Below are 16,250 nucleotides of genomic sequence, written 5' to 3'. Positions count from 1 at the left end.
TATTTACAAGTGTTAACCCAATCCCAATGATTAGGTGTGAACATTCTCCCCCTTATTCTGAAGGGATGTTGGTGAGTCCAAGCATCATTCTGAACCTTTCAAGCTTTTCTCGTCCAAACATTTTGGTGAATATGTTTGCAATCTGCTCATTAGTGGAACAATGGCATAGATGGATTGTCTTGGCCTCAACATGATGTCGAATAAGATGGTATTTTATATTGATGTGCTTCGTTCGATCATGGAACTTTGGGTTCTTGGACAAATTTATTGCAGAGGTGTTGTCAATCATGAGTGGAATTGAATGTACTTATTTTACCTGCAAATATTCCATAATTTTCCTGAGCCACACAATTTCTTTTGATGCCTCAGCTACTGCCACATATTCTGCCTCTGTTGTGGAATCTTTTGGAACTGACTTTTTGCATGATCTCCAAGAGGCAAATCTTGATCCAAGACTCATAGCATAAACTAAAGTAGATACCCCAGTTTCTTTGTCTCCATTGAAGTCCGAATCAGGGTATCCAATCAAGCTGAGGTTGCCCACCTGTGTATAATTGAGTCCAAAGTCTTGAGTTCCCTTCAAGTACTTTAGAACTCTTTTTGCAGCATACCAATGTCCCTCACAAAGCTTTTGCATATACCTGGAGAGGATTCCAACAACAAATGAAATGTCTGGTATGGTAGTAGTCAACTAGTGGAGACTTCCTACAAGCTATCTATACTTTGTTGCATGCTCAAATTATTTTCCTTCAATGGATGTGAGCTTTAAGTTTTGTTCCATTGGAGTAGTCAGAGGATTGCACTCAACCATGCCAAACTTGTTCAACAAATCTCCAATGTACTTGTTTTGAGAGAGTAATATAGACTTAGGATGTTGAGTTACTTCAGTTCCAAGATTGTAATGAACATAGCCCAAGTAAGTCATTTCAAAACCTTTCCTCAATTCCTTCTTTATGGATGCAATGTAGCTTTGATTGTTCCCTGTCATCAAAAGATCATCTACATATACCACAAGATATACAAATGTTTTTCCAAATTTCTTGACAAACAAAGTTACATCATCAAGATCATAATATTTGAAGTTGAGTTTCAAAAGATTCTTAGTTAACTTTTCATACCAAGCTTGTTGTGCTTGCTTGAGGCCATACAAGGATTTCACAAGTTTGAATACTTTAGTTTCATGTACCTTCACAACAAATCCTTTAGGCTGGGACATAAAAACATTCTATTTTAGATCTCCATTCAATAAAGCAATTTTTACATCCATTTGATGGAATTTCCAACCGTTCTGATTTGCTAAGGCAAAGAGTGTCCGGATGGTAGCCCATTTTGTTGTGGGGGAAAAAGTCTCCTCATAATCAACCCCTTTCTTATGTGAAAAACCTTTTTCCACAAGCCTGGATTTGTGCTTGACAAGTGAGCCATCAGCTTTATGCTTATTCTTGTAGACCCACTTGTAGCCAATTGACTTGGTTCCTAATAGAGGAACAACCAGCTTCCAAGTGCCATTATTTATCAAGGAAACATATCCTTTTGCATCGCTTCTTTCCATTCATCATGAGAAGCAACTTCTTTGAAGGAAGTTGGTTCAAAATCTGTATATAAATTTAGTTCACAATCATAAGAAACATCCATATTAATAGGTGAATCAGAATCATCTACATCACCTACATTTTGCCTGGTTGAATTTCTTGTTCCTGTCTTTCCAATCTCATCAGGATGAACACTTTCAAGTGTCTTTGTCAGCCACTTTAGCGGACCTTTCTGAGATGGTCCAGGCCACTTTGTTGACTAAGTTGGGACTGAATCAATATTGAGTCTCCCAATTCTGTCAATCACATCACTCAAAGTATCATCAATGGTTGGAGTTTCATGTGGGGGAGAGAGTGCTTTAGAAGAAGATTCCACAGATTGATCCAATATAGGAATCCCCCCTTCAATATGTGGAATCTGATTATCAAATTCTTGAAATGATTTTGCATGTCTAAATCTATCCAAGCGATCAAGTTGCCACTCAACAACATTGTCATCTTTGGAAGATTCAAGACAGATTACATATCTAGATACAACAAACTTTTTATTAACTTCATCATAGAGATGGTATTCTTTGGAGGTATTTGAATACCTCAAGAAGATACACTTATGACTCCTTGCACTAAGTTTGTTTCTATGTACCTTTGGTATCAAGGCATAACGGGTGGAACTAAAGACCCTGAGATGTTTTACCGAAGGAATGTGGCCGTACCACATTTCATAAGGAGTCTTGTTTCTAATAGCATTAAATGGACACCTATTCTTTACATATACAACACATAGAACTGCATCATCCCAAAACATAAGTTTTACATTCTTGAAAAATATCATGGAACATACCATATTTAAGATTGTTCTATTCATTCTTTCAGCTACTCCATTCTATTGGGGATTATAAGGCACAGTTGATTGATGTTTGATCCCATGTTGGCGAAGATAGTTTCAAAATTCATTTGAAGTGTATTCTTTTCCATTATCAGCGTGAATAGAGCCAATATGAGATTGTGCATCATTTTCAATCCATGTATGAAAGTTCTTGAATGTTTGAAAAGCATCAGATTTGTTCTTCAATAGATAAACCCAACACATTCTAGTGTAGTCATCAATAAATGTCATCATATATTTATTTCCATTTGCAAAAGGAACAAACATTGGGCCACATAAATCTAAATGAATGAGTTCAATTTTTCTATGTGCTCTGGAATGTGAATCATGAAAAGACTATTTGTTATGCTTTCCTAGAATGCAAGCATCACATTGCTTAAGTTTCCTAGGAATTGTAGGCAAACCGGTAAGACCATTTTTCTTCAACAAGCAAAGGTTGTCATAGTTCAAGTGTCCAAATCTAGCATGCCATAATAGACTTGATGGAAATGTATCTTCATCATATTGAGAACTGTATGAGAAATTTTGTGCATGAGCAGAGGTACCTTGTAGCTTGAGAAGTCTTTCTTCTTGTATCCCCTTCATGAGAAGTGAGTGATCTAATGATTTTCTCACCTCAACCTTGCCATCAAACATATGAATGGAGTGTCCTTGCTAGTGGATGTGGACCAAGGACAACAAGTTTCTCCTCAGATGTGGGATATATAAAACATCGTGCAAAAGAAAGTCTCAAAGACCAGGCAATTTGAGCCTAATTATGCCAAGATCTGATGGCTTGAGTTTTGATTTGTCTGCAAAGTAGATTGCTCCATCAACACTATCAGTAAATTATTCAAAAGAATATTTTCTAAGTCATATGGCAAGTTGCTCCTGAATCAAGAAACCAATCAGTTTTCCAAGAAGCAAGGCTAGCATTAAACAAGTCTTCATTTACTCCAATATTACAATGTGCCACAACATAATGAGCATATTCAGGGGCTTTACCTTTCTCTTTGTCATTGGTTTGACCTTTGGGTTGATTTTTTTCCTACTCAGTTATGTACCAAGGCAACTTTAATGTGGATGCATCATGTGATCCATCTCTATTGCAACGTACGCAATGAGGATAAAAATTTTCTCCTTGAGAGTGTCTTCCCCCCCTCCCTCTGAAATTTCTTCTTCCTCTTCCTCTTCCTCTTCGACCACCTCTTCCTCTGGAAGAATCTTGAGCATGATTCTTCTCTCTATGTGCAAGACACACTACTTCTTCATAAGACTGAGGAGTTATGTTCTTCTCAAAATATTTCTCTCTCTCAGCAAATTTATTCACAAGGGAGTCAAAGGTAATCTCTTTGAGGTTTCCATTTGCTTGCATTGACTCAAGATAATTTGAATAAATGGGATAAAGTGCCTTGAAAAAAGCTATCAGAGGAATGTCTAGTTCAACATTAGTGACTTTGATATCATGCATAATATATTTTACTTCTGATGCTAGAGAAAGAGGATCATCATTTTGTAATTCAAGACTGAACAATTTAATCATCAATTGGACAACTTCAAGCACAGAGTTTTAGTCATAGAGTTCCTTCAACTTTTGTAAGGCTTCAAAATAATTTGAAAATGGTGAAATATGGAGACTCACCTCTTCATTTACAGATGTTGCAATCAATACATAGGCCTTGCTATTCTGGTTTTCCCAAATGGCAAATTATTTGTCTGAGGTAGGCTTTGCAAGTTCATTATCTCCTTCTCTTACACAAACTCCTTTCCATAACTCATTGAAAATAAGAGTGTGCTTGATCTTTCAAGACCACTCAGGGTAGTTCTCCTTCCCAATGAAAACCACTCCCATAATAGATATCAATGAATTCGTTTAAAAATTTGTATACTATAAAAAAATTACTTATGCTGCCAATAGATTGTAAGAAATTGCACCTTTGCTGGTAATATACTGTGAAAAAAATCACTTCTATTCTCGTGTATTTTTTTTTTTGGATAGAGGTATTATGTGGGGTAGGGTTATATGGGGAAGGGAATATATGGGAAAGTATTAATTGGGGGAGGGTGTATCTAGCAAAGCGTTGTATGTGTAGGTATTAATGCATTCAACGTAGGGAGTAGTGTATGGGAACAGTCAGGAGAAGCATATGGGAGCGAGGAGGGAGGGATGAAGCCGAGTGGTAGGGAGCAGCATATGGGAGCCACAGAGGGGGAGAGGTGTATATGGCGATGTTGATTGTGCTAAGGTATGGAGGCCGAGGTGTATGGAGGTCGAGGAATTATGATACTTGAGATATTAACTGTGCAGATTGATGGTGTGGCCACGTAGGAGAGAGGGGATTTATGGGTGTGACTGTTGGAACAACGTTGTATGACAAGGGCTGCATATGGAAATGATACCACAGTGAGGAGGGTCGAGGTCATGAATTGGGATATTAACGTAGTAGGCATAGGGTGGAGTATTACCACAGTGAGCAGGAAGACATGCAGTGGGCCAAAAAAACCTATTCAACACACAACATTAGGTAAACAACACACATACCAAGTTAATTTTTCACCAAGTCAATTTGCATAGTATTCAATTCAACGCACCAATGAACCATACTCACATATAAATTGTCATGCCAACCAATGAATTGTTACGCACATATGCTGCACACAATCTTTGAATGCAGAGATTGTGTTTAACAGCAGCAACAAGAACCAAGGTTTCATAGTCATACAGTTAGAAATGAATGCACAACAGACCACAACCTTATCAACCTCAGTGCAACAACATATTTAACTCAACGCTCAATTGCACAGTCCAACGTTCAATTCATTTCAGTGTCTAGAGTAGTGTACACATACACACTAAATTGTTTAATGCAGAAAGCAAAGAATGCTCTCTTGATGGCAGGGAATAATGGTAGGTAAATAGGAGTTACAGGAGGAGAGGTAAGCTAAATTGGGGTTGGCTCTGATACCATGTCAGGCTAGGAGGTAACTCCTCAAATGAATTGTGTTTATTCATTAAGATTACTCATGGTTATATACATGAGGGAGTGACTCTTGGGCTTCACCTCTTGATGGCTCTTTATTTTCCATTATTTACTATTTACATTATTTACAAGTGTTCACCCAATCCCAATGAATAGGTTTCAACAAATTTAAAGAAATATAGTTTTTCATCATCTTTTATCATTAATTGACAACCTACACTCCATTTAATTATGCCAATTGTAGCACCTACAATGCAGATTTTTTATGACCATAAAATGAATGTGTCATACAAGCTAATAGAAAAACTAAAATTGCCACCAACAAATGATTATCACAAACCAAAACATAGATTAGAAGAGAATAATAACTTTTATGTGGTAGGTCTTAGTCATATTTTTAAAGACCGGAAACTGTGACCGGACTGGTCCACCTAATAAACCGAGTTTCAAATCGAAACCAGTCAAACCAGGATTGATCAGGTCTAAATGAACCGGTTTTTAAAAAAATACATTAAATAATTATTTTTTAATGAAAAAAAATAATTTTAAGAGACAAAACCATGATTCCAAGCTAATAGAGACATAATATGCAAAGTTTTCTCATTTGTATACCATGTAAAAATGAATATATCAAAATGGCACTGAGTGAAATACATATCCTTGACAAAATACATAAGCAATGGGTCTCTAAATGGTCTATAAAGTCTAAAAACAATGCTATATTTGGACTCAACAATATTTCCAACAAGAACATAGTTTGAGGCATTATCGGTGATGACTTGCACAACATTCTGCTCCCCCACTTCCTGAATAATGTCATCCAAAATCTCAAATAGAAGGGTTGCATCCTTCACCTTACCAGATGCATCAACTAATCTCAAAAACATGGTTCCTTGAGGGAAAGAAATAAGGAAATTAATTATAGCGTGGTTCTTTCCATTGGTCCATCTGTCTGACATGATGAAACAACTTGTTTTGAGCCATGAATCTCTATACTTAGCTAAATACTCATCCATGGAAAAAATATCTTTCTGCAAAAGTGCTCCCATCAAGTTAAGTCATGCATACTAGGGCCTTTGAAGCCCTTTGCTGCATCTATAACAAAGTCCCACATAGCTTGGTAATAATTTGAGCGACCAACATTAAATGGGATATCTGTATCATACCACCATCTAGCAATGTATTGATAAGAAGTTTCTTTGCATTGTAGTTTTTGTTAAAAATATGAAATTGTGGTCAAAATCCACTTTGGACTACTAATTTTATGGAGATGATGGTTTCATTGAATTCCTCTTTTTGAGAGGACCAAAATAGAACTAAATATCACCTCATTTGGAAAAGCAGAAGTTGAATTGTGAATTATTTTATTCATACATATATTTTGGATCAAGTCATCCCTATGCGCATGTACCAATGGACATGTCAAGTGGACCCTCATGGAATCCTATAAATAGAATATACCTCAAACTCATTTGGACACATTTATCAAGCTCTCTTCTCCTCTTCTATTTTGTCTTGGCTCACACAAGTCTCACGGAGGAAGCTCGCTTAAGGGTTTGAAACTACAGGATGAAGCTCACACTGAACTAGGGTTTTCTTGAACGATGGCACAAAACTAGGCATTTTAGTACCTAGACATTGGCACACATGACTATGAAAGCGATCAAGGACCCTTGAATGCTGGCACAGAGTATTCATGAGAGCGACCAAGATGTTTGGGTCAGTTTGGTCCCTGATCGCTCGCACAGAATGGTATGGGAACGATTGAGCTCCCTTAGTCGCTATCATGCAGTTCATAGAGAGCGACCAGGTCTATCATAGTCACTTGCACAACTCATCCTCCTTACATCTTGGACTCTAAGATGAGATTTCAGTATTCTGAAGATTTTGGTCAGTGATAGAAGTGTTCAGCAACAGGCTACATGTAGTGACAATACATTACAGTTATCTGAATCATAATTTTGATGTTTAGATGCATTTCATGGATATTCTAATTTTTGACGGATCATTGTACTCTCTTTTGTTGAATCATTTGATGAAAATCTATTAGAAGAATATTTGCAAGGGTTTTCCCCATAGTGGGTTTTTCTCTGGTCTCCCACCAATCTTGGTGTTTCTATGTGTGCATGCTTTTCTTCTATTGTTCCTTTATGTTCTACTGCATTGATGATGATGTTATTTTTCTTTCTACATAGTTGCATATGTTGATGAATACCAATGTTAATATGAATAATGTTATGATGCTATGGGGTTAACTTAATGTGTTAATGGAGAAATGCAATTATCAAATAAAATAACAATATAGCCCTATGAAAAATTAACATGGTTTCAGAGCTGGGTTGAAGAAAAGCCATGGAGATCACCCCCATGGAGACACTTTTGATGGAAACTAGAAGAGGATGGTGGAGACCTAAAATAATCCTAGGGTATGTAGGAACCCTAGGTATTTAGTGCATAAGGATTTGATGGTTAGGGTTTGAGAGAAACTATGGTTTATGGAAAAGGCTTGAGATTTGATGTATGAAACTATAGTATGGTCTATGTGAAGATGCTCAAGCACTTGGGATAGATTTGATGAAGCCTTAAATGGCCAATTGTTAATAAAGTTGATTGAAGGAAACATCTTATGTAGACTATGGATAGTGATGACTCTTGAAGGTTAGTTCAAGAGGGAGAGGATCACCTCTCATTAAAGATAAGTACTCCTTAACTTATAATGTTTATTTGTGTCTTTACTCTTGTTTAGACTTATGGATCTGATTATTATGATTATTGTTTTGATCATTGCTTATACTTCTTGCATATGTATTTGAGTATATGGATGTATCTAACCTCCTTGATGAAAATGTGACAAACACTACAAACTGTCTATGAGAAGGTGCATAGGTATTTGAAGACTATAAGGTATGAAAGGTATATTATTTCAATGTTATGTTTCAGTTATAACATTAGATGACTAGGTAAGCCTTATGGTATGTTGAGAATGTCTCCTTCACAAATGGCTCATGCTTGCATATGAAAGAGATTTGGATTTATGTTTCCTATGATGAAATGGTGCACCTGGTATTGAATATTTTGATCATGATGATCTTCTTGATTCTATGAGGTTAATTATTGTTGATCTTGGATATAGTGGCATAACTTGATGTTTGGCTAACATTTATTGTTCTTGGAGATCTTGATTCTGTGAAGAATGCTAGTACCTTGACTCTAGTAAATGATACTATTGACATTTGACATGCATAAGACATGATGTATCTCTTATAAAAGGTTACCTCATTGATATTGATCATTCTTGTGATAAGTATGATGAAATTATGTTGACACTCTTGTTGTTTTGGTAAAGTTTTATTGATTGCCTTGATTTGGTCTAATGGTAACCTTGATAATAGAACTATGAGTTTGATACTCTAGACCTCTTACTAACTAGAGTCCTCTTGATGGAATGAGTAACTATGGCATATCTGATTGCACTAACTTGATGGATTCAATTGATAAAAGTGATATTGTTTTCATGATATTTGAAGTATGTTGTCACACCTATCTGTTATCCCTATCATGTGAATTTAACCTTTTGATGAAAGATTGATGTCATGATATAATGTAGTAGCTAACGTGAGCATGATATGGCCACGATGGATATATTTTTGACTCTATGATCTAATAGATTTGTTGTTGCATGACTATAGTAAAGACAAGTTGATGACATGAAAGGAGTCGAATGAAGTAGATTCCCAGTTAGAGGGAGAATCTATTCTCAATATTACTATTTGCATTATGTACTATTGGAATATGATTTATGTGCATTTGACATTATTGATCTGACATTATTAATTAGTTTTAAATATTTAAAATATTCTTTCTAACCCCTAAAATTTCTCTAATATTTATATTTTAATAACTTTTATAAATAACTATTAATTTAAAATTAATTTAGTTTATAAATTAATTTATTTTAATATATATTTAGAATTATAAGAATATAACTAACTATGCATTTTTATATTTAACAACTTTTATAACTAACAATTATTTACTCTAATATTTATAACTAACTATTAACTTAAATTATTTTATCTTATATTAATATATATTTATATTTATAAGTTTATAGAATAGTCCCTTTAACTTTTATTTTAATAAGAATAAAACTAACTATCATTTAATAATTAATTGAATTAACTTAATTAATTAAATAAAGGTCATGCCCCTATTCCAGTCCAACTAACCGTTTCCTGGTCAAATATAGCCATTACCAGGTCATGAAATATAGCCATTGGATGTTCTGCTCTGACTATTTACTATGCAAAGCTAGATTTGATTCTTCAACTTGTCCTGACGATGAACCACACTGATTGGTTCGAAATGCGTCGACAAATGCTCTATCATGTGATTTACGCCAAAATACTTGTCTCATAATAAAGGTCTCAGATTTTAAGTTTGTATAGAAATTAGGGTTTTTGCTTTGGTCGCAGGCATATAACTGGGAATACTCGTCCCTGGAAGCACGCATGCCAAGGTCCAAGTAGCGTCTAGGCAACTAAAGTTGCTCCCATGCTAACCTGAAGGGAGTGTCCAGAGGATTGACTACTATTGACCGTCATCTGATGATTTCTAAAGTTTTCCGAAATCTAAATCAAGATGTTCACCTAGAGGATGTTAGTTCCAAAGATAAGTAGCAGATATCTAAAATATTTGAAAGCAGGGAAGTTTGAATTTTTGTAGGTGACCATGACATACATATATATATGTCATTATGTTTGAAGTTTGCACTGCAAGAATTTGACATGATTTGGATGATTGATATATATGAGTTGTATGATGTTTGATGATGAGCTAGATCTCTGATTCAGTGTGAGATACGTCTTGGAATAGAGATTTTACTATGATAGAAAACTCGGATATTGACATGATGTCTAATGTTTTGACTTGATGAATGATTATTTGCCTTAATGACAATGATGTATGAGCATAGTGACTTCCTATGACTTGTATTATGGGAATAACTTGATTGATATTGTATGGATGATGACAACTTATTGGCATGATAATAGATGATGTCAGGAATCTATGAAAGCCCTACTTGTCATCTAGTTCAAAGAATTGACATTGAGATATTAATGAATTTTGATACTAGTATTGATTTGGCTTCTAAGCTTTGATGAGCTGATTTGATTGCACAATAAGGATTTATGAAAGGTTGATGGTTTGGTAAAGTGTTATGTTTTTAGTGAGCATTGCATGAAGAAAGCTCCCCTGATCTAGATATTTCTACATTGACAATAATCTGATGAATCCAGTATGATGTGTTGATCCAAGCCTTTACTGTGAAAATTTTTGAATCTAACAATACCATAAATCCTACTGGAATAAACTGATTCGCATTACCTACTTGTATTCTTCATGTTAACAGGTTATTTTCATATATATTTAGAAAATATTAATGCAAATACACTTCAGCCTACACCAATATACAGATCAAGTAATGGAAAATAAATGAGACAAACACACAAAGGACACACTTATTTTTGGACTAAACATCCTGGAAAAACCTAGTGTGGGAAAACTGGTGTAGAAGTTATGAGGGTTTTATTATTTCATGGATTTCTAAATATAAATAGAGTGCCAAAACTGGCTCAACCAAGAGAGAATAAACCCAACAAAAGTACCTCTATCTAGAGACATATATTTTGGAAAATCCAGCAATTGGATGAACAAACCCCATAGGTGACTACGCTATCCCCACTGTTGTGCAACGATGGCTACTCCCAGCTTTGTGCTCGAACTTTGTCACCCTCCCAATGAGCCATCCTGGCTCAAAAATCAATCTATTGAACTACTGCTCGATCTGCCTCACAGAAACCCCAGTGTTGCCTCTAAGTGACCGCGTCAACTCCTCTAGCCTCTGCATCACCCTTCTAGAGGTATAGTGTCTCTCCTTGGTGTTGTGTTGCCTCTCTACAATGTATTCTCGATCTTGGACTGAAGTCCCTCTACCGAACTACCCCTATTTGCACTAGAATCTCACTTTGAAATTCTTATCAAACCACACCCAAAAAATTTGACTTAGCTCAAGTGTTGCTCTCCCTGTGTGTATTCTCCAGCTAACCCCAAGCCTCCATTTATACTTTTCCTGTTGAGAAGTCAATGGTCGTGATCTAATCTCTAATCAATGGCTAAGGTTAAATTAGACTTGATCCTCATCATTTAGAAGCTTCCCACCCATATTTTCATTAATACCCATTAATATTTTAATTTTCCTAAGTTTAGACTTAGGAACCCCATTAAAAATATTGATTATTTTAATAAAATACAATCCAAGTGGAATTTCATCAAACGATTTCTGGGTCATGGAGATATCATGTGTTCTAGCTCCTCCACAAAATTTTGGAGTTAGGGCACATCTGATGCTACCCAAAAATAAACACTCCCTCTTAGCGAGAAATGTGCTATAGCAATACTTCCCAATAGAAGTATCACTAATGAAAGTGAAGTTGCAATTATGTCACAAATCTGGAATTTAATTAATTAAATCACGTTTTTACTAGATAAATAGACCCTAATCTCTTACGTGGACCCCAAACAAATTAAAATCTTGTTTGAACCTTATCGCATCTAGATTAAATGCTCACCAACACGCATCTCCCGGAGCGATATCCGTCGGATATTGTCCCTTCCCAAGGAACGGCTTTGATCAATCTGGAATTCAATTGGATTAAATCACATTCCATAAAATATCGCGTCCAAAAATAAAATTAACTCCCGTGCATTTTCCCACACGATCATCGTTAGATCTGACCTCTTCAAACGAACGGTCATGATTAACTGAGCTATTAACTTAGTTTTATAATATATCACGTCCGTTTTTGGAATACCGCTTATAGCTTTGAGGCCACGCGAGATACCGCTTCCCACTTACGAAACCCGCTCTTCCATTCTGATTATTGTCTGCACTTGTTGGCACACAATGACCATTAGATCAATTAGATCTTTCAATCGGACAATTTAGAACTTTCTCCTAGGTTCCTTGCGAATTTGTTAGGGTTCCCTCGTTCCGCCAAGACTTAGCACTTTTGACAAGTTTAGTCTGTCTCTAAACTATATGTCTGTGACCTTGAAACATATCCAGGCTATTACAGTTCATTGTAATTAACAAAGGCTTCAACTTAGGATTAAAGAATCAAATCACATAATAAAGGATCACACAGAAACAAGTGCTAAACACAAAACTCCTTTCATTCATCACAATATTTACATTCAGAACATCTAATGCTTTGATCTATTCTCTCTAACACTCTAACACTCAATTTTTCACTCTCCTCGCAGCTTACATTTATAGATTAATTACATAATTATGGATTATACTAAATCCATGATTTTTCCCATAATTCACTCAACTAATTCCTATTTGAGGATCTCATGATCCCTAAGATCTCTACAAGATCTATACATATCAATTACCACTGATATTCTCACATAGTTGAGAATATTTCACAACTGAAAACCTCACACATAGATTTCTCACTCAATCTATACAAGATTCCTAAAAAAAAATAAAAACATCACACCCTAAATCAACCAAATGAACAATAATATTCTGAGCAGGATGCTCCTGCATCAGACTGCCGATGTAGAAAAAAAATTATAGACTCTTATCTTTGAGGTTTGTCACTTTTATGTAGTAATGTGATAGCTACAAGTCTGAATGACTTTCTATCTCTGAGATTCCAAACTCTGTTTGCTAATGGTCCTTCAAAGGAATAACTTCATCATGTAGTTTGGCATTAAATTCACAGAATAATATCCTCAGAGAATTATTAAACTTGAATACCCATTTTCTTGGTTTCCAAATTTTTAATGAGTTTCAAACTGGTTCACCGTATGCACCTATAGCTTTGGCAGGTAACTTTGTCATGCTAAGATTAGTAAGAACTAAATTTGAAGGTTCACCATCATCATCACTCAAACTGTCAACCAAATTCTGTATATCTGTAAAGCAATTTTCTCCACCATTCTCTAGGAGTAATACCTCTTTGTTAATCACATCAAAACAATTGATGTTCTCTAGGGTGTCCTGCCCTCCTTTTGTTATAGTTTCTCTAGTCTCAACTTCTTTGGCTTCTGTCTCTTTAGCTATTGTTTCCTTCTCTAATTGAGCTGCAAACTCAACTTCATGGAATGAAAAACAATCATCCCAATTTCCTTCAGGTTCACAAAATACTTCTTGATCATAACAATGGTCATTAGCTATCTCTATAGCAACAAATTCCTTACTTAGTACCATACATGTATTCACAAACAAACTATCAGTTTTAAAAATATCAGACCTTTTGGTCTCTTTTGATGCTTCAAGCACCAAATTCCCACCATGGGATTTCTCAATTTCAGAAAATCCTCTTTGTTGTGACTCAATTCCTCTGAGTCTCTCCTTCTCCAACAAAGAAATGTGTATTTTTTCAAGTTTGTTCATCAACATAGCATTCCACCTCTGTTGCAATAGATTCCACTTGACCCGTTTCCTTATTCTCCATCCATATCTTCGGTCTTCATTCTCTTTCTCTTGAAACCACTCCTGTAATATATTCAACTCTTCTCTCATCACTGCAATACTTATCCTATGCTCTTCATCACTCATATGACCTTTATTTGAACTTTTTCTAAGTTTCTCTATGTTCATTTTCACTAATTCTTCAAACTCAAATCGATACTCGAAATTCAATAAAAGAAAATATATACCTCAATCAAATTCTAAAACTAACTCCTCTTCTTTTTTTTTCTTTTGCTTCCGTTGCACCTCTAATTTTCCTTGTCATATGATTTATTGGTTTCTCATAACAACATTCATGAGCTGCAACACAACCTCTGCAGTAACAAGTCCTCCCTACTATATACCTCACTAATCTTTCCTCCTCTGAGCTCAGTCTCTTGGCATCTCTCTGGTTCTCTCCTCTGGAACCAATTGAGCACTCCTTGCTCTAGGCTGCTCCAAATCTTTTCACCTTCCTCTACTGTTACTCTGCACAAAAATATAAAGACTAACGCTAAGAAATCTACAATGTAATCATACTTCACTCAGAATCTTCTTCTGCCCTGATACCACTTTGATGAAAGTGAAGTTACAATTATGTCACAATTCTGGAATTTAATTAATTAAATCACATGTTTACCAAATACAGACCCTGATCTTTTACATGGACCCCAAACAAATTAAAATATCATTTTAACCTTATCGCATACAAATCAAATTCTAACTAGCATGCATCTCCCAGAGCGATATCCGTCGGATATTGTCCCTTGCCAAGGAACGACTTCGATCAATCAAGAATTCAACTAGATTAAATCATAGTCCATGAAATATCGTGTCCAAAAATAAAATTAAATCCCGTTCATTTTCCCACGCAATCATCGTTAGATATGGCCTCTTCAAATGGACGGTCACGATTAACTGAGCTATTAACTAAGTTTAATAATATATCACATCCGTTTTTGGAATACTGCTTACAGCTTTGAGGCCGCACGAGAAACTGCTTCCAACTTACGAGATCTGCTCTTCCATTCTGATTATCGTCTGCACTTGTTGGCACGTGATGACCGTTAGATTAATTAGATCTATCGATTAGACGATTCTGAACTTTCTCCTATGTTCCTCGTGAATTTGTTAGGGTTCCCTCATTCCGCCAATACTTAGCAATTCTGCCAAGTTTAGTCTGTCTCTAAACTATATGTTTGTGACCTTGAAACATATCTAGGTTGTTATGATTCACTGTAATTAACAGAGGATTCAACTTATGATTAAAGAATCAAATCACATAATAAAGGATCACACAGAAACAAGTGCTAAACACAAAACTCCTTTCATTCATAACAATATTTACATTTAGAACATCTCGTGCTCTGATCTATTCTCTCTAACACTCAATTTTTCACTCTCCTCGTAGGCTTACATTTATAGATTAATTACATAATTATGGATTGTACTAAATCCATGATCTTTCCCATAATTCACTCAACTAATTCTGATTCGAGGATCTCGTGATCCCTAAGATCTCTACGAGATCTATACATATCAATTACCCCTGATATTCTCACATAGTTGAGAATATTTCACAACTGAAAACCTCACACATAGATTTCTCACTCAATCTATACAAGATTCCTAAAAATAATTAAAAACATCACCCCCTAAATCAACCAAATGAACAATAATATTCTGAGCAGGATGCTCCTGCATCTATCACACTGATCCATGTTATCGATCCTATGCATTGTTAATGCTCAGCCTGTTTCCCCTCATACATTGCGCTACTACATGTACTGCTGCCCATCATACTGCCACTATCACTGTTGCATTTGTGCTGCATCTCCCTCTCAATATGCTGCATCATGTTGTCCATAGCATTGCCCATACTAACATCTGCACTGCAACTTAGTTGTTGAGAAGTAAGCAACTAAAAAACCACCCAAAAGTGGACATGTTGGTTAGTCTGGATGCCCCTTGATGATGAACCTACCTTTTCTACTAATATGTGTTGACCCTTTGATGCTATTGTGTTGTTATTGTATTTGCTCTATGCCTTCCTCACGTTTGCAACACTCTACTACGCTGCTTTAGACATTGACACTCTAGACTGCCACTGTTGCTCCATTATCCCTCACACCCACTAACTCTCATCATTCTGCCATTATCATTAAGGGCACATGTAGCCATATGTGGTCCAATAGTTTTAGTGCCTCAAGGATCCTATCCTTCTTATGTAGTCCTCATGAATACAATTCATTATCACCCCACCTCTTCTCTAGAGGTGCATGAGCACTCATGGCACAATCACCATCATCCTCTTTGTCAGCTTGCACTGGAGCAGCCTTTGAGTC

The sequence above is a fragment of the Pinus tabuliformis genome, chromosome 4_1 (genome assembly GCF_031772625.1).
Source record: "Pinus tabuliformis cultivar Carrire ecotype Pingquan chromosome 4_1, CPIR1, whole genome shotgun sequence".
Taxonomy (NCBI): Eukaryota; Viridiplantae; Streptophyta; class Pinopsida; order Pinales; family Pinaceae; genus Pinus; species Pinus tabuliformis.
The sequence above is the reverse complement of the archived record's forward strand: the minus strand, read 5'-3'. Positions refer to the sequence as shown.